Below are 21,607 nucleotides of genomic sequence, written 5' to 3' on the forward strand. Positions count from 1 at the left end.
TCCGGACCGACACCAGTCATCGGAACAGTAGAATGTACGGAGTTGCTACCGGGAGGGTGTTACATTTGGTCTCTCTCAGTACAGTGATGTGGCAATACATGGGGAGAGGCAGCTATTGCCATCAAACATCATTTTGGCTGCACTAGCCAGAAAAATGATCAGAAAGGGGTATAAAGCATACTTGGCACATGTGGTAGACACCCAAGTGGGGAGTCCAGCATTGAGGGACATCCTTACAGTATATGACTTTCCAGATGTGTTTCCTAATGAATTGCCAGGATTACCTCTAGAAAGAGAGGTGCAGTTTGAAATTAATGTTATGCCTGGTGTGGATCCAATCTCCATTACACCATATAGAATGGCACCAACAGAGTTGAAGGAGTTGAAGGTACAGTTGCAAGAACTACTTGAAAAGGGCTTCATCCGCCCTAGTGTGTCACCTTGGGGAGCGCCAGTATTGTTTTCTAAGAAGAAAGATGGCACTCTCCGCTTATGTATCGACTACCGACAGTTGAATAAGGTGACAATAAAGAACAGATATCCATTGCCTCGCATTGATGATCTGTTTGATCAGTTGAAGGGTGCAGCTGTATTCTCCAAAATTGATTTGCGATCTGGTTATTATCAATTGAAAGTGCAAGAGCAGAGTATTCCAAAGACTACTTTTAAAACTCCATATGGCCACTATGAGTTTCTAGTAATGCCATTCGGGTTAACTAATGCTCTAGCTGCTTTTATGGATCTGATGAACATTATCTTCAGACCATATCTCGACCAGTTTGTGGTGGTGTTTATTGATGACATTTTGATATATTCGAGGAATGCAAAGGAGCATGACAGACATCTGCGGATTATACTGCAGACTTTAAGGAAGAAACAGCTATACGCCAAATTGTCGAAATATGAATTTTAGCTAAAAGAAATCTCCTTCTTGGGACATGTTGTGTCAGCTGAAGGGATCAAGGTAGATTCCAGCAAGGTAGAAGCTATCCTTAATTGGAAGCCGCTCAGGAATATCACAAAAATTCGCAGTTTTCTGGGTTTAGCTAGATATTACCGCCAGTTTGTGAAAGGGTTTTATATGTTAGCTTCTCCACTAACCAAACTGCTTTCGAAAAGATGTGAAATTTCAGTGGACAGATAAATGTCAACAGAGTTTTGATGAGTTGAAGAGGTTTTTGACTGAAGCTCCAATCCTTACTTGACCTACACCGGGTAAAGAGTATACAGTTTATAGTGATGCCTCTCACAATGGGTTAGGCTGTGTACTGATGCAAGACTGAAATGTCATTGGTTATGCATCATGCCAGCTGAAATCGCATGAAAGGAACTACCCAACACATGATTTGGAGCTTGCAGCTATTATTTTTGCTCTGAAGATCTGGAGACATTATTTGTATGGAGAGAAATACTACATTTACACATATCACAAGAGCTTAAAGTACTTGGGCACCCAGAAGGAATTGAATTTGAGGTAGAGGAGATGGTTAAAACTGATTAAAGACTTGATTGCTTAATAGACTATCAACTAGGGAAAGCAAATGTGGTGGCTGACGCCTTAAGTTGCAAGACTATGGCAAGTCTCAGAGTTTCTCCTTTGTCCATGGTATATGAGTTGAAAGCACAACATGCCAGTTTAGAGATTGATGATGAGGGACAGACAGTAGTTGCATGGCATGTACAACCAGTGTTGATTGATCAGATCAAAATGGCTGGTCAGAATGATGAAAAATATCAGAAGCTACTAAAAGAAGTCCAGCAGGGCAAGAAACCTGAATTTTCTGTGAGAGATGATGGTTTACTACTACATCAGGGCAGAATGTGCATTCCTAATGATGTGGAATTGAGACGGATCATTATGAAGGAAGCACATGAGTCTCCGTTTGTTATACACCCTGGTGGAACTAAAATGTACAGAGGGCTAAAAGAGTATTACTGGTGGATGGGTATGAAGAGGGATATAGCTGAATTTGTTTCCAAATGCCTAACTTGTCAGCAAGTAAAGGCAGAACATCAAGTTCCAGCTAGTTTGTTACATCCATTGCCAGTACCAGAGTGGAAATGGGAATGGATAACTATGGATTTTGTGATGGGACTTCCGAGGACACAGAATAGTCATAATGCAGTATGGGTTATAGTTGATAGACTGACCAAATCTGCTTACTTTTTGCCAGTCTGGATAGATTATAGCCTAGAAAGATTGGCCAGATTGTACATAAATGAGATTGTAAGACTGCATGGAGTGCCAGTATCGATTGTATTTGACAGAGATCCTAGGTTCACTTCTAGATTCTGGGGTAGTCTTCAGAGAGCCCTAGAAACTTGATTGAACTTCAGTACGGCATTCCACCCACAGACAGATGGTCAGTCTGAAAGGGTAATTCAGATATTGGAGGATATGCTACGGGCTTGTGTGATTGAGTTTGAAGGTAATTGGGATATACACTTGCCTTTGATTGAGTTTGCTTATAACAACAGCTACCAATCAAGCATTGGGATGCCTCCATATGAAGCTTTGTATGGTAGGAAGTGCAGAACTCCCTTATGTTGGGATGAAGTAGGTGAAAGGAAGATGGTTGGGCCGAAAATTGTTTAGCAGACAGAGGAAAAGATCAGATTGATCAGAGATCGGCTTAAGGCTGCATCAGACCGTCAGAAGTCCTATGTTGATCTGAAGAGAAGAGATATTGAATATGCAATGGGTGATAAGGTATTCCTTAAAGTTTCTCCTTAGAAGAGGATTATGAGATTTGGTAGAAAGGGGAAACTGAGTTCTCGTTTCATCGGACCATCTGAGGTTCTGGAAGGAGTGGGTCCTTTGGCATATCGATTAGCATTACCTCCAGAGCTGGAAAGGATACACAGTGTCTTCCATGTGTCTATGTTAAGGAGGTACAGATCTAACCCATCTCATATTCTATCAGTTGAAGAGATTGAGGTAAATCCAGACCTCTCATATGAGGAAGAACCCATAGAAATTCTAGCATATGAGGTGAAGCAGCTGAGGAATAAACAGATACACCTGGTTAAAGTGCTATGGAACCATCATTCAGGCCAGAAAGCTACTTGGGAACGTGAAGAGCATATGAGGAGACAGCACCCACAGCTGTTTAGAGACTGATGCCAGGTAAAATTTTGAGACAAAATTTATTTTAAGGGGGGAGAATTGTAACACCCCTATATTCGGTAGTGCGTTCTACTATTCTGGTGACCAGTGTTGTCCGAACAGCTAGGATGCCTAGAACTACATTTAAAAGTTGGTGAGGAGACATAGAATAATGAAACACAAGAAAAGAAAATACAAGAAAAACAAAGGAAAAATAATAGCAATGAAATGTAACCAAGTTAAACGAGCCGATAACCATAGCGATGGGTGACCACACCGGGAAGTTGCGGCGTTGACCGTTGACTAGCCCTGGACCACGGGGAACCCTGAAAGATATTTTTAAGACTTAAATAAACATCTATTGAAGTATAAATGTCATTAGAAATATCAAAGAAAAATTAATTAATTAGTACAAAGAAAGACGAGAAATCGAGAAAACGACAAAACTCGGTGTTACCGAAAAAACGGGAATACAACCCAAATAGGGGCATTGTGGTCCTTTGACACCCCGAGTTGCCTTGTGACCTAAATGTCCATTAAAAATACATGATATTACACTAGGAAAATGTCATGAAAAATAAAAATGGTGATACATAATCTAAATAACAAAAGATAAGAGGAAAATGTGGGAAATTGGAAATGTTGGAATAAACAAACCTTTTAATTGAGTTAATGCTCCACTAACATCTTCAAAGTGGACCTTGAATCAGCCTTTAGACAGAAAATTCTGTCATCTTCAACCTTAGGAAGAGAACCAGACAAAATCAACCTTGGGAGAAAACCTCCATAGCCGTCCATGGTGAGAGCTCCATGCAAGCATGTTTTAGCCACTTTTTCTATTAGCTTTCTTCATTAAACTTGATCACCATACTTTGGGCAGCATACTAGGAGCAAGAAGGATAAGTTTTGGTGAGGTTTTGAAGAACTTCAAAAGTGGTAAGTGAGTGTTTTTAATTTTTGTTTCATTAAAAGTGTAACCAAGTTTGTGGGTAGTTGTTTTATGGAAGAGATTTTGATGTTTGATAAATTATTGGAGTTGAGCCATTTGGCAGCCATGGAAATTCAGAATATGTAGCTTGTTTTTACTTGTTTATGGTTGTTTAAGATGTTGTTATTGATGGCAGCATAGATATGTGTATAATGGTTTGAATTTGGACATGTAAATGAGGTATGTCATGTGGTTAATTATTGTAATTGGACTTGGAAAAATTTTGAGTTATAATGTGTTTATTGAGAGTGGTTACAAGCTGCCAAAATGACAAAAAATGTGAAGTAAAGTGTGTTAATGTTATGGTACGAATCAGAATTGGCATGAAAGAGTTAATTTGGTAAGTGTTGGATGTGTAATTGGTAAGGATGAACAATGTGTAATAGGGCAGTGTATGTTTTGGCTTAGAACCTTAAGTGTGTGGCTCCAATTGGTATAAGACCAATTGGAGGTGAAACTAGGCACAAAATTTGCCAACTTTCTTGAAGGAAGCTTACCTAAATTCTGCCTAGAAGGTGACTTGAATAATGACCAAATCCGGATTAGTGACTTGAAAGCCTGAAAATTGACCATTTGGGCAGTAGTTAGTGTTTTGACCATAACTTACTCAAAATAGGTCCAATTGACCTGAAATTTTTACCATGAATAGTTGAGACATATATCTACAATTCTTATGAAGAAACCAAAGCCTAGAAATGACCAGAACCAAGCCAAATAGCTTGCAAAAGTTCAGGTACCAAAACTGGCCGAACCAAAAGTGACCTAAAAATGACCTAAAGTTACCATTTTGGTACATTCTGTCCAGCATTGGTAAATTGACCATAAATTGGTCTACACAACTCAGAATGACCTAAAATTTTGCCCCGTGTGCAATAAGACATAGACCTACAAGTTTGTAGTTTGGACTGAAACCCGAAAACCGAGGGAACTAGGTCATCTGATTAGGTCAAATTTGTATACCGAAATCCGGCAAATTGTAATAAAATGCAGTATACATGAAAATGAATTTGGTAACATGTACCAACACTAAAAGGTTATAAAATGTGGCATATTGGTAACATTAAACCTAATTCACCTAGAATGCATCGAGGGTCAACATTTCAGGTTGACTAAGGAAAATAATAGTATTCAAGAAATTAATTATTAAGCCTTATTGTTAGAGACAGTTTAAGTGAGTACTGAAACACTTCAAATTGTATGTTTCAGTTAGCAAAGACTCAGGGAAGGGGAAGGAAACACTAAGTCAGGGTCAAGAGACATTTATCAGAGGTTTGTGCACAACAGTTACTTCTTTTGAATTTTCAATAGAAATGAATTATGAAAAATTGTCTATTATTGTTTAAATTGTGAAAAATTTTCTTAATGATATTTGATGGATACTTATTGATTGAAAAATATTATAAATGGTTTGAAACCACAGCTATCATGTATATTGATTGAATTTCTCACTAGCTTGTCTAGTGGGATGAATTGACTTTGAATTCCCTCTCTGGCTAAAGTTTTGAGATGTGTGCCTGTTAAGGACGAATAGAATGAGTACTCATATTATTGCTAGCTAGCTATGTTATTCCTCACTAGCCATCGGCTTTTGGGACGAATTGGACTTTGGAACATGATTAAGCTGTGTGTGTGATTTATTGATATTTATTATGATATTGTGAAATAGAGTTTAAATTTTTTATGACATTTACTGTCTTTGAATTTAACTATGATTTTAAGTATCCACTATTTATATGACTTATGATTTATGATTTAAAGTTGCATTTTGTTAATATTGTGCACCACTGAGACATTGGCTCAGCGATAACTTTTCATTACTGTCGCAGGTAGACAGACTGACAGGGCAGCAGACTAGGCTGCTGGTGCTTTATTGAGAGTCCATCGGGTATATTGAGTATACCATACTTTGCATTTTGTATTCTAATGTCTGTTCACTGTATGTATATATTGTTCTTAGTTTTGAGCAGTTGTAAATTAAAATTGTACATTGAAGTTGTAAACTAAATTTGTAAATTATTTTGGCTTGTAAAATTTGTGATATATTTCTTTTATCTCAGCTTTTGAAAACACTGAAAAATTATTGTGGATTTGAGTTGGCAAATGTTGAGAAACATATTGTGTTGATTGAATATTGGAGTTTGGGGATTGAATAAAATATGGGAAGTGCTTTTTTACAGGTTTTTGAAGAACTGTTTTATTCAAAATACAGATAGCACTCTACCAAAATATTTACAGAAATTATTAATTCTTTAAATGTATTATCTGGTTTCACTTCAGTTAAATAAAATTTTAACACCTGTAAATTGTGCTCACCACTATAAAAAGAAGTAAGAAAAGGCATAAAGCCATGAATGCAGACATAAAGCCATGAATATGGGCATAAAGCCATGAATACAGGCATAAAGCCTTTCACAGTGCTACTAAAACAATACCCTATTGGCATGCCAATCTATCCAATCTGACACACATGTCTAGGCAATACAAGGGCACATAATATCATTAAATATTAATATATTATGTTTTATGACTTCATTATTTCATGACAAATTTCATAATTTATACATTCATCATAATATTCATACTAATTTCAATTCACATTCATTTGGTTTGACATATCGTTTACATTCATCATCTTTCCTTTTAAACAACTTTAAAAATTCAAATTTGAATCACATTCAAACAACTTTAAAAATTCAGATTTGAATCACATTCAAACAACTTTTAAAATTCAAATTTGAATCACATGCAAACAATTTTTAGAATTCTGATCTGAATCAAAATTTAATTGTGTGATTAAAATATCTAATTAAACACTTTAATTAGTCATGGGCCTAATTATGGGCCTTGGAACAAAGCCCATAAACATACCCAAACAGCCATGCGCATGGTTGAATGAATCAAACCATGCGCATGGTGGTGTAGTTCATCAAGCCGCCACCTTTGTTGGTCCAACCAGCAATGGATCTATCATCTCATGATCAAACCACACAATTAAATCATATAATCAACAATTTAAATGGCAAATATAGTAGCTCTGATACCAATCGAAGAAGCACAAGCATGAAAAACATAAGTTTATATCATTGAATTCAAAAATTTTTCACCTGGGGTCACATGCATCATGCAAGATTCATTTTTATCTATTTGATTTCAATGATAAACAGCATATTAAAACTCTTTTAATATGTTTTTGGATCTACATTTTCCATTTAAGATTTTAGAATTAATCAGATTAATTATTAGAATCCTAGATTAGATCAAGAATAAGTGCACTAACCTCTTGATGCACTGCAGTGTATTTGACATCTTGGGGATGCATTTGGGACACCAAATGTTGTCCCTCTAGCTTGTCCACACCAAGATTACCAATGGCAGCTCTTGAACAGCTTTTAAAGCCTTTTCTATGAATTAGAAAATCAAGTTTTGCCTTTTGAGAAATTACAGATGTAAACAGGACACTAGAAACAATTTCTAGTATTTTTAATTCAAGAGATTGTTTGCTAATCTCTTTGAATTGATGAGAGAAGAAGAAGAAGAGAAGGGAATGGCAGCCAAGGGTGGCGGCACAAAGAGAATGAGCAGCTTGTGTAATTTGTTCTCATATCCTTACACTTATATAGCTAGGTCACCATTTAAAACCCTTGCCACATGTCACCTTCTGATTGGCTCCAGGTTTAATAGACCCAATCACATTGTGCCAAGTGTCAAACCTATATTTAATCTTAATTTTAATCATCTTACATGATTAAAAGACATTTGGCAAGCTTATATGTAGTGCCATGTGTCAACATCTCATGGTGCCACATATCACCCTATGAAAATGACCAAAATACCCTTGTGTCTTAATTTTGAGTTTTCAATCCAAAATAATTATTTCTCTTCTTCTAATCAATTTATATCAAATATAAATTAATTAATTAATCTCTATTAATTAATTTCTCATTAATTAAATTCATATTTAAACACTTTAAATATAAATTTAACTTATACTATACATCCAATAACCTAGATTTGGTTTCAAGCCATGCTAGGGACTTTGCAATCTAATTACAAACCAAACCTATTTAATTAATCAATTAAACTCTTTAATTAATTAATTAATTAATATTTAAGTTGGTGATTACTCGTGTATGTGTGTGACTTACTAGGCTTATCACTAATTGGCAATGAGACATGATATCAACTCTTAATATCATCAGAACTCTTTCTTACCATAAATGATTTCTGTAAATCATTTTATGCACCTCATAGACTATGGTTAACACCTAGCATAGCTTGCTATGGCCACCCAATTAGTAATAAGGCTTACCTTACATGAACCTATAATCATATGTTACCATGCACTATAATCTCTCTGTTACAAAATCCCAATTCGAGCTGGAGTCATGGTTTATGTCAAACCCCATTTGTTATGAATATTATGTTCTCTTTTAATTCCAGTTCTTGATTAAAAAGATTTTCTCATCAGAAGCTCTTTTCTGAATAAATCTATTTGTCCTGGCTAGGAACTTGAAACATCAAGAACAATTAAATAAACATAGGATTTTATCCCTATTTACTTAGAGAAATAGATTCCATCTTGATCAACGCCTACCTCCATATATAACTAGTAAGAGCCAACACATGCCCATATACTCATACACAGTACAAGTATGAAAGCAGTATCAAACTCAAACCACCTATACACAAGATAACTGTGCTATCTCAGGTCTAAAGATTATATGCACTAATATGATTTATGACAATACATTAATAAGAGTAAACTCCATGTGCTTGTCATAAATGTCACTGGTTCGGCCTACTTATCATGTATAAGTGTCTAGCATGTTTGTTATATGGCATGAGACTCACTATTCCATCTTATTTACATCTCATATAAATAACTTGGGAACAAAAATGATTACAATCTTTCTGGATAAGTCATGTCCTTATTGTAAAGTATCCTTGATTGTGAACCAATTTATGATACTTTGTGCTAGAAATACTATCACTCATATTCTTAACAACTTAAGAATAGAATTTCTAACAAAATATCAATGGACCTTTTCTATTACACATAAATATATTATGTAAACGGAAAAGTAAAAATGCCTTTTATTAATAAAATATGTATAAGATACATACTAAATGATATGCTCTAGGGCATACTACTAACACTTACTATCAGTCGGTATACTTGACTACCCTGCTCTAACTTCCCTCTTACACTGCCTATCTTTCCTGCTCTGTTCACTTACTCTGACCATCTCAACTTTCAATGCAGCTTTAAATAATTTTGAGAAATCATTAATCCCCAAAGCTGTAATCATTATCTTGATGTTGTCATTCAGCCCTTCTTTAAATCTCTTATACCTCTCAGCCTCGTTAGGCACTATCTCCCTTCCATAATGGCTCAATCTGATGAATTCCCTCTTATACTCCGCTACGGATAACCGTATCTGTCTCAGATTTATAAATTCTCTTTTTCTTTCTTCTAAGTATACACTGCCCACATACTTCTTTCTGAACTCTGTGAGGAAGAAGTCCCATGTTATCTGCTCTGGCTGTACCTCATTGGATACCGTGTCCCACCACTGGTACGCATCATCTTAGAGTAGAGACATAACACCCTCCAGGTTCTGCTCTGGGGTGCAGTGAAGTTGCTTCAGTACCCTTATGGTTCTATTTAACCAATTCTTAGCTGCCACCAAGTTATCTTCTCTCTTACCTAGGAAATCCATAGCTCCAAACTTTCTGAGCTTCTCCAGATGAGATTTCTATTGTGGAGGTGGTGGCAGTGGCATAGCTCCTACCATCTGTCTAAAAAATTTGACCATTTGCTGAAACATGGCCTGTGGAGGTTGTGTAGGTGCCTCATATGTTGGTAGAGCAGGTTCTCCCCTGCCTCCAGCTTCAATCATAGATGGAGCATGACTCTCCACCTCTTCCTCAACTGCTCTCTAAGAAATAGTATACATATCCTAACTAGAATAAGAAAAACAAACAGATCTGCATTAGTGTCACCTCAACTCTTACAAATGCAATGGATGGTATGGACTCTATCTAGACCCAGAAATGCCTAAACCATGCTCTGATACCACTAAATGTAACACCCCCTACCCGTCTACAGTGTACGGAGCAAGGCATGTCACACAGTGTATCGGAGCATCTTAACTTATCCCATTATATTCTTGGTTATCACATTTAATTTTATTTAAACTCATATTGTGACACCCTTTACCCGTCTACAGTGTAGCCGAGCAAGTTATGCCACTCAGTGTGCCGGAGCACCAATTTATGTTTCTATTACAATTTATCCCTTTATAATTCATTTATTTTCAATTTTGATAAATATGAATTTATCTATAAATTTTATAGAAAATCCGGCAGAATGCCGGCTATAAATTGGAAAAACAGTTCTTCTGAACCTGTTTAAAAACACTTCCAAAATAATTTCCAAATCTAAACTCCATTATACACATTCAAGTCAATCTCAAAATCACAATACTATTTTTAAAACTTTTCTGTTCACTTCATCACTTGAAGTATATTCACAAATAATTCTCAACATTTCATTTAACTGCATACATCATGCAGAAAATCTCAATAATATGAAATTTCATATATTTACATTAATACATAATTACAAGAGTTTATAGTTACAACCCAAAGCTAAAACAAAATACAAAATATAAAATGCTACACAAAATCCTAATGTCCTACCATATGCAGTGCATATGTGAAGTGACTCTGGACTCGGATCTGACTCACGAATGCTCACCTGTCGATGTCGCTAGGCTCCCGGCTAAGTCTCCGATGCACATGCGTGGCAAAAGCGATGCGCTAAGCAATTCTGCTTAGTGGTGATAATATAAAATAAAATAAAATGAAATGAAATAAAAATAAATATGCAGAATGTATGTTTACATTTTTGGGTAGACTTAATTTCTGCTAGTAATTGCAGTATTATCCATTTAAAATTATGTAAAGTTTATTATCATTGCCCGAGTAACCTATATTAGTCGATTGGACTGGATAAACGGGTAAAGTGGCACTAGGTACTAAGTACCTCGGACCATCACACCATCGATCACATTGTGTCTCCCGGTGTGCAATAGAACAGCTAATAAGTTATAATAATTAGCGGGGTTAAAACCCAAGTGTAATAATTCAAATAACATAGCCAAAGGCTATTTTGTCACAGAATGGCATGGGAAGCCATAAAACACAGAATGACATGAAGCCATATGCAGTACTGCTAACAGAACCCTATTGGCATGCCAAGCTATCCAAACCAATCTTGTTAGGTATACTAGGGTATTTTACATTTTTAAGTTTTACAATCTTTGAATTTCAAGTTTTGGTGTTACTATTCGCTTCATTAGTCAACCAAAATGTTGACTTTTGCATAGACAATAGGTACATTGGTTTTAATACTCCCAACATACCACATTTTGCATTCAAAATTTGTTGGTATTGGTTGCCAATACCATTTCTAAGCTTAAAGTTAATTGAGCAGAATTTTCAGTTTTCATACCTTATTTTTACTGTTCCATTGGTCATTTTTGTAGTGGGAATTTTGCAAAATGACCAACATGAAAGTTGTTCCTTATTTTGTCTAGTTGAATTTCCTTTTTTGAATCACTCCATTTGAAGTTTCGTAGCTCAAGTTATGGTCCAAAAACCATAACTGGCCGGATTGAAATTTTTCTGGACTAATCATATCTATAGTGCAATGAATAGTGATTGCAACTCACTTGTTGGATAGGTTCTGGTCATAATTTGGGTTAGGTTCCTTCATGAAAGTTGTTGATCTATATCTCAAATTATTGCTGGTAAAAGTTTAGGTCAATTGGACCTTTCTACATTGAGTTACGGCTAAATGAACAATCACTGTTCATTTGGTCATTCTGCAAAAACAGACTGCAGATCACCCAGATTAAGGCAAGCTTTTGGTCCACTTAGTTTGGTTTTATGGGCATGGTTTCTTCACCAATATTATGCCATTATGTGTCTAGTTTCATGTCTAATTGGCCTTGTACCAATTGAACCTCTACAATTTAAGTTATGGCTGCCCAAACCTGCTGGACTAATGTCCAATTCTGCAGGTCATCATGGGCAGCCACACCAACTGCAATTCCCACTAATCAAACCATCTCATTTCTTGTTTACACATAACCAAATGGTCACTAATTGACCATTAAAACTCACTTTCATCATTACATGATTAAAGTCTCCATTTTATACCCTAACCCTAACCCTAACATCTCTATTCATGCATTTAACTTGCATTTCATCAATCCACTTAGTGGGTACATATTGTGGGCTGCCATGATAGTCTTTTAACTTCATTAAACTCACCACAAACAAACCCTAACCATGGCTGCCAAAAATATAGGGTTTCCATCCAAATGGTATTCAACAATTTTTTCTTTGCAATTTACACATATTCAAAGTTCTTAACATGAATTTGAAGAAAAATTCATGGTTGGGTCACTAACCTTTATGGAGTGAAGCTTCTCCACTTGATAGATTTCTTTCTTTCCTTTTCTTTTTGCTCCCAAAAGAATCTCCAAGGTATAAGAACACTTTTTTGTGTTGCTAGGTTAGGGTTTAGTTGGGTAAAAGTGGGGGAAAATCAAGCTTTGAAAGCTTATTCGTGGTGGCCATGGTGGGAGTGTTTTACGTCAAGGAGAAGAAGAGAAGAAGGGATGTAACATCCTCATTTTCATAGTCCGTACATTCTACAGTTCTGACGACTAATGTCTGTCCCAGAAAGTCGAAATGTCTGGAACTACACTTTGGTGATAATGAACAGACATATAATGATGAAATAAATAAGAAGAAAATGCAAGAAAAATCAAAGACAAATGAAAGAGAGAAAATGAAGCTAAGTTAAACGAGCTGACACCGCAGCGATGGGTGACCACACTGGGAAGGCCGTTGCCGACCCCAGGACCATGGGGAACCCTCGAAATTTAATTCCGGGACGTAAGTAAATGTCTATTGAAATATAATTGAAACTAGAAATATAAAAAAAAATAATAAATTAGTACAAAGAAAAATGAAAAATCGAGAAACAGATAAAAATCGATGTTATCGAAAAATCGGGAATATAACCTGAAGTGGGGTATTTTGGTCATTTGACACCTAGAGTTGCCTTTTGACCTAAATTTCCATTAAAAATAAATGATATTGCACTTATGAAATGTCATGAAAAATTAAAATGGGATACAATATGTAAATAGTGAAAGAATTGAGCTAAATGTGCAAATTAGGAAACTTTTAAATCATTAAATATTAATTTATTGGTTAGTGCTCCCCTAACCTTAAATAAATGGGATATATCAAAGTGGAATTGGGCAGAAATCATCATCTTCAAGCTTGGGAAATAACCAGCCGAAATTACCTCCATGGCCAAACTCCCTCCATCACCATGCAACCATGTTCAAGCCCTCATTTCACCATAGTTTCGTCATCAAAGCTTGCACACACACCTTGGGCAGTATGTTGGAAGCAAAAAGAAGAGGATTTGATGAAATTTTGGTGAAACTCAAAAAAGGTTAGTGCTAGTTTTTCATCCCTTGCTTCATTAAAGTTTGTATTAAGGTTGAGATGAGTTGGATGGTGAAGAAATTTGAAGGATTTGATGAGTTATTGATATATTTAATTTTGTACAGCCATGAAATTTTATTGTAGTTGAGTTTTTCTTACCTCTAATGGATGGAAATTAAGGTTGATTAACTTAAATGGAAGTGGTAGTAAGTTAATATCCAATGATGTGCATGTTAGTGCTTGAATTAAGGGTTTGAATATGGGTCTTGATGCTTTGACAAATTGCCATGTTTGGCAGCCTATTAAATCATGAATTTGTGTGTGAATATGTAGTTTATTAATAAAATATTCTAGTATTAAATTTTGGGTAGTATGTGTAAGTGATATTGAAGTATGATTATGTTGAAGTGTATGTGTAATATTGACATTGAGATATGTTGAATTTTGATGGAAGTGAATGTTGAACTTAATGGTAAATTGTGTGCATTGAGCACTTGAATATTCTACCCAAAATTGTTGCTGGAATTGTGTAATTGAATATTGAAGTAATGAGGAGGAGAAGGAATATCAAATTGGAAGTGCATGTGCTTTGTGCAGGTTGTGTATTGAAGGCAGTACATAAATTAGGCCATAAGTGCCAAACTATGAACCCAATTGGTATGAGGCAAATGGGGGGTGAAACTAAACACCAAATAGGCCAACTTTCATGTAGAAATGTTGCCAAAATTCTGCCTAGAAACTGACCTTAAAAATGACCAAATCTTGAATAGCAACCTTGCAACCCAGATTTTTGACCATATGAATAGTAGTCCTTGGAATGACCATAACTCACTCAAAACAGGTCCAATTGACCTGAAATTTTTACCATGGTTAGTTTAGACATAGATCTACAATTCTTATGAAGACACTAAAGCCCAGAAATGGCCAAAACCAAGTCAAATGGCTTGCACAATTTCGGATACAAAAACTGCCAAACCAAAAGTGAACTAAAATTGACCAAATTTTGCACTAAAGGTGCAATTTGTCCAGCACTGGTAAATTGACCATATCTTGGTCTACACAACTCAGAATGACCTGAAATTTTCCCCCGTGTGCAATAAGACATAGACCTACAAGTTTGTAGTTTGGACCGAAACCCAAAAACCGAGGAAACTAGGTCGTCTGGCTAGGTCAAAATAGTACACCGAAATCCGGTAAATTGCAATAAAATGCAATACACTTGGAAATGAAATTGGTAACATATACCAATACTAAAGGGCTATAAAATGTGACATATTGGTAATATTAGAATTGACTCACGTAGAGTGCATCAAGGGTCAACATTATAGGTTGACTAATGAAATGAATTGAAGAAAATAGTACCAAGAGAAATAGGACTTTAAGCTAGACAAATCTAGCACACAAAAATTGAGAAATTAACCAAATTTTGCACCAAAGGTACAATCTGTCCAACTTTAGTAAATTGACCATATCTTGGTCTATACAACTCATAATGACCTGAAATTTTGCCCCGAGTGCAATCAGACATAGAGCTACAATTTTGCTTCTTTGACCAGAAGCTAAAAACCAAGGAAAATAGGACTTTAAGCTAGACCAATCTAGCACACTAAAATTGCAAATTGGTAATTACATAAAATGATGCTTGAAGTGATTTGGCAATGAATGTCAACTTGTGAAAAGGGTAAATTGCATTATATTGACAACATATTGAATTGTAAATTATGACATGTTAATGCTAGAATCAACCTATCCATGATGCATAAAAAGGTCAATAATTTTATTGACCAGTGAAAGGCATAAAGATGTATAAACCCTATGAATAAAGAATTAAATATGTAACATTGTAATATGCCCTAATTTGCCTAATTGACTAGTTTGGATAAGTTGGCATGCCAATAGGATTCTGACAGCTGTTCTGTAAATGACTTTACGTCATATTGTGTTTTATGGCTTATTATGCCATACTATGATTTTAATAGCCTATGGCTATACAGATTGTGTTATTATACTCGGTTTAACGCTTGATTGATTATATGGATTTTTAGCCACACTGTTTGCACACCGGGAGATACTTTGTGATCGATGGTGTGACGGCCCGAGGTACTAGGTACCCAGTGCTAGTATATCCATTTATCAAGTCTGGTCAGTGTATAGGCTACATGGGCAATCAATTAAAACATTATTCAATTCAGGCAGTTAAGTTAAGTTAAGTATATGAAAATTTCAGTACAATTAAATTAAGCATTGAGTGAAATGAGTAAAAGAGATTAGCAACAGAAACATAACAAAGATACAATTTGCAGAACCTTAGAGACTTAAAATACAATACAGTTAGAATAATTGATTCCTGGATATCAGAATTATGAGTTATTTATTTCTTTATTTGTATATATTATTTCTTATTACTATTGCACCACTAAGCAGAAATGCTTAGCGCGATGGAATTGCTTCCTCGCGCAGGTACTGAAGGTAAAATCAGTCGATTGTCAACTGAGATTTTTGGAGTCCAGATCTGCAGAAGTGTCAGAAGAGTTCAAGATTGTCACCTCCTCAGCAATGCATGTAGATAGGGCTCATAATTATACATGTTATGCATTTTGTTCATTCTAAGTATATTGTAATTTCATTTGTATATCCTGTACTTGACAAATTTATGTACTTAATTGGAAAATTCTATAAGTTAATGAAATGTAAGAATTCTGATGTCTGAATTGAGTATCTAATCATAATGATTCTGAATGAGATTGAGTTTAAGAAATTTTGAGAAACTGATGAGATATTATTGAGATAAATTGAGTTATGAATTTGAATATGTTGTGAATTGTCTTTGGCAGGTTTAGAAGAACTGTTAGTCCAAATTACAGCCGACACTTTGTCGGATTATTGTTAAAATTTCTGAATTTTCCAAATTAGTTAGATTTTAATAAAAGTAAAAATAGCCTAAACCTTAAATAAAGTTTTTAAATATATAAATCAAGAACTGTAATGAAATCAGATAAGATCAGGTGCTCCGGCACTCCGTGTAGCACACTTTGCTTGGCTACACTGTAGATGGGTGAGGGCTGTTACATTTAGTGATATCAGAGCACGGTTTAGGCATTCCTAGGCAAAGATAAGTGGAAAGATAATGTGCATACATGCATTACATTCATAAGAGTCGAGGTGACACTATGCAGATCTGTTTACTTTTGATTATTCAAGGTTAAGATATGGACTTAGAGCCGCAGAGGGCATTAGAAAAAGAGGTAGAAAACCTAGTTCATGAGGTTATAACATAATAACTACATAATGTTCTCGATGTTTGTATTGTAAGCTACAGATTAGAGTACCGATATGAGATTATTGTGTAGAGCTACATGCTTCCTCGTGGTAGAATAAAATAAGAATATTTATAAGTAATCTATAATTTGATACAGTTATGCCCAAATAGAGTACTATTACGAGAAATAAATGTGAAAATTCTACTCAGAAATTTAAATCTTCAGAACTAGCCTATCAAAAGACTACACTTTTAAGGTAGCTAGAGTCAGTGACTCGGTTACACTAATGTGGACTACCATTACCAAAAAAATTGCTATAAGCTTTGAGAATTCAGTATGGCTATAAATTAGAAAGAACACCTTGAGGATGAAGATATTTGGACATAGATATAGAGTCTTATCAGTATTTTAATATTTTTGACAGAAAGGAATGATGTAGGTATTTGAGAATACATTTAGAAATTGTATTGATGCTCTCTCCGGAAGCAAGAATAGATACCTTCCATTGATGGAGTTTATGTATAGTGATATTTATTAAATAAGCATGAAGATACCAAGGTATAAGGTCTTGTATGAGATAAATGCAGAATACCTAGACAAAGGGTAATTTAACAGAGTTGGAATTGGTAAAAGAGACAGAAGGATTGGTAAAGAATCCTAGTTTGAGAGATCAAGAAACTAATGAATAATAGAATTTCATGAGTAGGAATACTAAAGGCAGAGGAAAACAATGATGGAAAAGTGAATAAAATTATGAGACAACGATAAGCTCGGTTGTTTGAATCAGATGAATTTCGAGGACGAAATTCCTTTTTAGAGGGGAAGAGTTGTAACATCCTCATTTTCATAGTCCGTACATTCTACTGTTCCGATGACTAATGTCTGCCCCAGAAAGTCGGAATATCTAGAACTACACTTTGGTGATAATGAACAGACATATAATGATGAAATAAATAAGAAGAAAATGCAAGAAAAATCAAAGACAAATGAAAGATAGAAAATGAAGCTAAGTTAAACGAGCTGACACCGCAGCGATGGGTGACCGCACTGGGAAGGCCATTGCCGACCCCAGGACCGTGGGGAACCCTCAGAATTTAATTCCGGGACGTAAGTAAAGGTCTATTGAAATATAATTGAAACTAGAAATATAAAAAATAATAATAATAAATTAGTACAAAGAAAAATAAAAAATCGAGAAATAGACAAAAATCGGTGTTACTGAAAAATCGGGAATATAACCTGAAGTAGGGTATTTTGGTCATTTGACACCTAGAGTTTCCTTTTGACCTAAATGTCCATTAAAAATAAATGATATTTCACTTATGAAATGTCATGAAAAAATTAAAATGGGATACAATATGTAAATAGTGAAAGAATTGAGCTAAATGTGCAAATTAGGAAACTTTTAAATCATTAAACATTAATTTATTGGTTAGTGCTCCACTAACCTTAAATAAATGGGATATATTGTAACACCCTCCCGGTAACTACACCGTACATCCTACTGTTCCGGTGACCGGCGTCGGTGGTCCGGACAGCTAGAATGTCCGAAAAAATATTTAAACTAAAGTGAGGAACCATAATTAACTCAAATATTGATAAGAAAAATTTAGTAAAAATTTTAGAAATAAAATACAAACAAGTTAAACGAGCCGGTGCCCTAGCGATGGGTAACCAGAGGGAAGTTGCGGTTCTCGCAACGAGGAGCCCTAGACCCGGGGAAAAATTCATAAAATAATTTTTGGGACTCCAGAGAAGGGTCATTGAGGTTCCTATGGCATTAGAATGCCAAGAAAATACCTAGAAAAATTTTTCAATCGGTACAGACAATTTTGACCCGTTAAGCCAAACGAAGGGCATTTTGGTCATTTTGCCTTCAGAGGTGATTTTTCGCCGACTTTTCCAGTTGAGTAAATAATTATTATGACACAAAATATGAATTAATATTTATGAGAAAATGATTAAAAATGAATGAAAGAAATAAAGAAAAGAAAAGAAATAAGATTTATATATATGATGTCATGATGACCTCAATTAAAAAAACTTCTAAACCAATGAGGGATTAACAAATTTTACTAAGGCATAAGAGGGATATAAAATAAGACCAAATAATAAAAAAAAAAAAAACTTACATCTTCTTCTTCATCTCCCATGGCCGGCACCCTTCCCATACCCCTTCTTCCATTGATGCTCAAATTGAGCTTTAAATCTTCCAACATCCAACCTTAAAATCCTAGGTCACCTTCACTAAAATTAATCTACACATTCTAAGGAAACTCTAGGCAGCCACAAAGAGGAGAAATTCTAGAGTTTTCACAAGCTCAATAAGTTGAGCAAAGAGGTTAGTGCTATACTTTCACTCTCACTCTTTTAATCCTTGTTAGAGCATCACTTTAAGTTAAGAAATTGTAAGAATTTGAAGTAAATTATATATGTTAGGGTATCTTCAATTTTCGGTAGCCCTAAGGAAGGATGAGTTTGATTGTTTTAATGAACTTAGAGTGGTTAGAAATGATGTTTAAGGTATGAATATGCATGGATGTTGAACTAGTATGCTAATTAAGGTTTATGAGTAAATTGAATTGGACATTAGGGTTTTGAGAAGTGAAAAATTGACTTGGCTTATGAAATTGTTAGAGAACATTTTAATGGTCAATTAGTGACCATTTTAGGTAAGTTAACCATAAATTGGACTGAAATGTAGCATGGTAAAGAGAATGAGTGTGCTGCCTTGTGAGGGCAGCAGGGTGACTGAAATTTCAGTCCACTTGGACTGCCATAACTTTGGCTGTATAGGTCCAATTGGTGTTTGGCCAATTGGACATGAAACTAGGATTATAATGGCACATTTTTGCTGAAGAAACCATGCCCAAAAGACCAAAGCAAGAGGACCAAAAATTGGCCCCAATCTGGACACCCTGCAACTGATTCTGCAGAATGACCAAATGAATAGTAACTGTTCATTTGGCCATAACTCACTGTAGATTTTGTCAATTGACTTGAAATTTTTACAGCAACACGTTAAGACATAGACAAACAACTTTCATGAAGAAACCTACCCCAAATTATGGCCAGAACCAATTCAAAAATGCAATCACAGTCACTGTTCATGTTACTGTAGATATGCTAATTTCTGCAGAATGGAAATCCGGGCAGCTGTGGTTTTTGGACCATATCTGGAGCTACAAAACTCCAAATGGAGTGATTCAAAAAAGGAAATTCAACTAGACAAAATAAGGAACAACTTTTATGTTTACCAATTCCTCAAATTTCCACTGTAACAGTTCCTAATGGAACAGTAAAGTTATGGTACAAAATTTGAAAAATCTGCTCCTTTGGTTTAATGCTTAGAAATGGTATTAACGCTCAATGCCAACAAGTTTTAAATACAAAATGTGGTATGTTGGGAGTGCCAAAGTCAATGTACATATTTTCTATCCAAAAATCAACATTTTTATTGATCAATGAGGTGAATAGTAACACCAAAACATGAAATTCACAAATTGAAGAATTTAAAAGTTTCAAATGCCCTAGTATACCTAACAAGATTGGTTTGGATAGTTTGGCATGCCAATAGGGTTCAGTTAGCAGTACTGCACATGGCAATATGCCATTCTGTGATTTTATGGCTTTTAGCCATTCTGACCTTGCATTGAGACTTGGCCTTGTGTGTGACACCCCTTACCCGGCTACAGTGTATCCGAGTAAGCTATGTCACATGGTGTACCGGCACACTCTATTTTACCTTAATTAATTTTTTTGTCAAAGTTTTGAATATAGTTTGTGAAATATAGTTCATTTATTGAAATTATAATTTATTTGAGGTTCCGAAAATTTTATAGAAAATCCAGCAGAATACCGGCTAAAAATGGAGAAAACAGTTCTTCGGAACCTGTTAAAAACACTTCCAAATAATTTCCAAACAATCCCAACTTCAATTCATCAACAAAATCTCAATATCAAGATCTCAACAATATTTCTCAATTTCAGTTCTCAATCATCCATCACATATTATAATCAAGTATAAATCACAAATAGATATTTACTTTTCCATTGACAAATACAATTTTCATAATTTACATGAATATCAATATACATTACACAAGTTTAATTACATATGAGAAAATAAAAATTTAGTTACAAAATGACAAAATGACACCTAGTGCCCTACCAATGCACTGCAGATGTTGAGGTGACACGGACATCGCGTGCGTAATCGCAGATGGACTCACCGATCTGCGGTTCACTGGGCTCACGATCTGTATCTCCAAGACTACGCGTGGCAAAGCAACGCGCTAAGCAATGATGCTTAGTGGTGCAATAATAAAATAAAAGAAATAGCAGAAAACAAATATGTAGTGAATGTATATGTTTTATTCGTTTTGAATTTGTACATCATTAACTTTGTCCACTTTCATTCATTTGGTTGCCCAAGTAACCTACACTAGATGACTGGACTGGATAACGGGTAAACTGGCACTGGGAATCTAGTACCTCGGGCCGTCACACCATCGGTCACCTATGCATCTCCCGGTGTGCAACACAACAGCTAACAAGCTGTAAATAATACCAGGCACAAGGCCAAATCTCAATGCAAGGTCAGAATGGCTAAAAGCCATAAAATCACAGAATGGCATATTGCCATGGGCAGTACTGCTAACTGAACCCTATTGGCATGCCAAACTATCCAAACCAATCTTGTTAAGTATACTAGGGCAT

The sequence above is a fragment of the Hevea brasiliensis genome, chromosome 2, assembly GCF_030052815.1.
Source record: "Hevea brasiliensis isolate MT/VB/25A 57/8 chromosome 2, ASM3005281v1, whole genome shotgun sequence".
In the NCBI taxonomy this organism is placed as follows: Eukaryota; Viridiplantae; Streptophyta; class Magnoliopsida; order Malpighiales; family Euphorbiaceae; genus Hevea; species Hevea brasiliensis.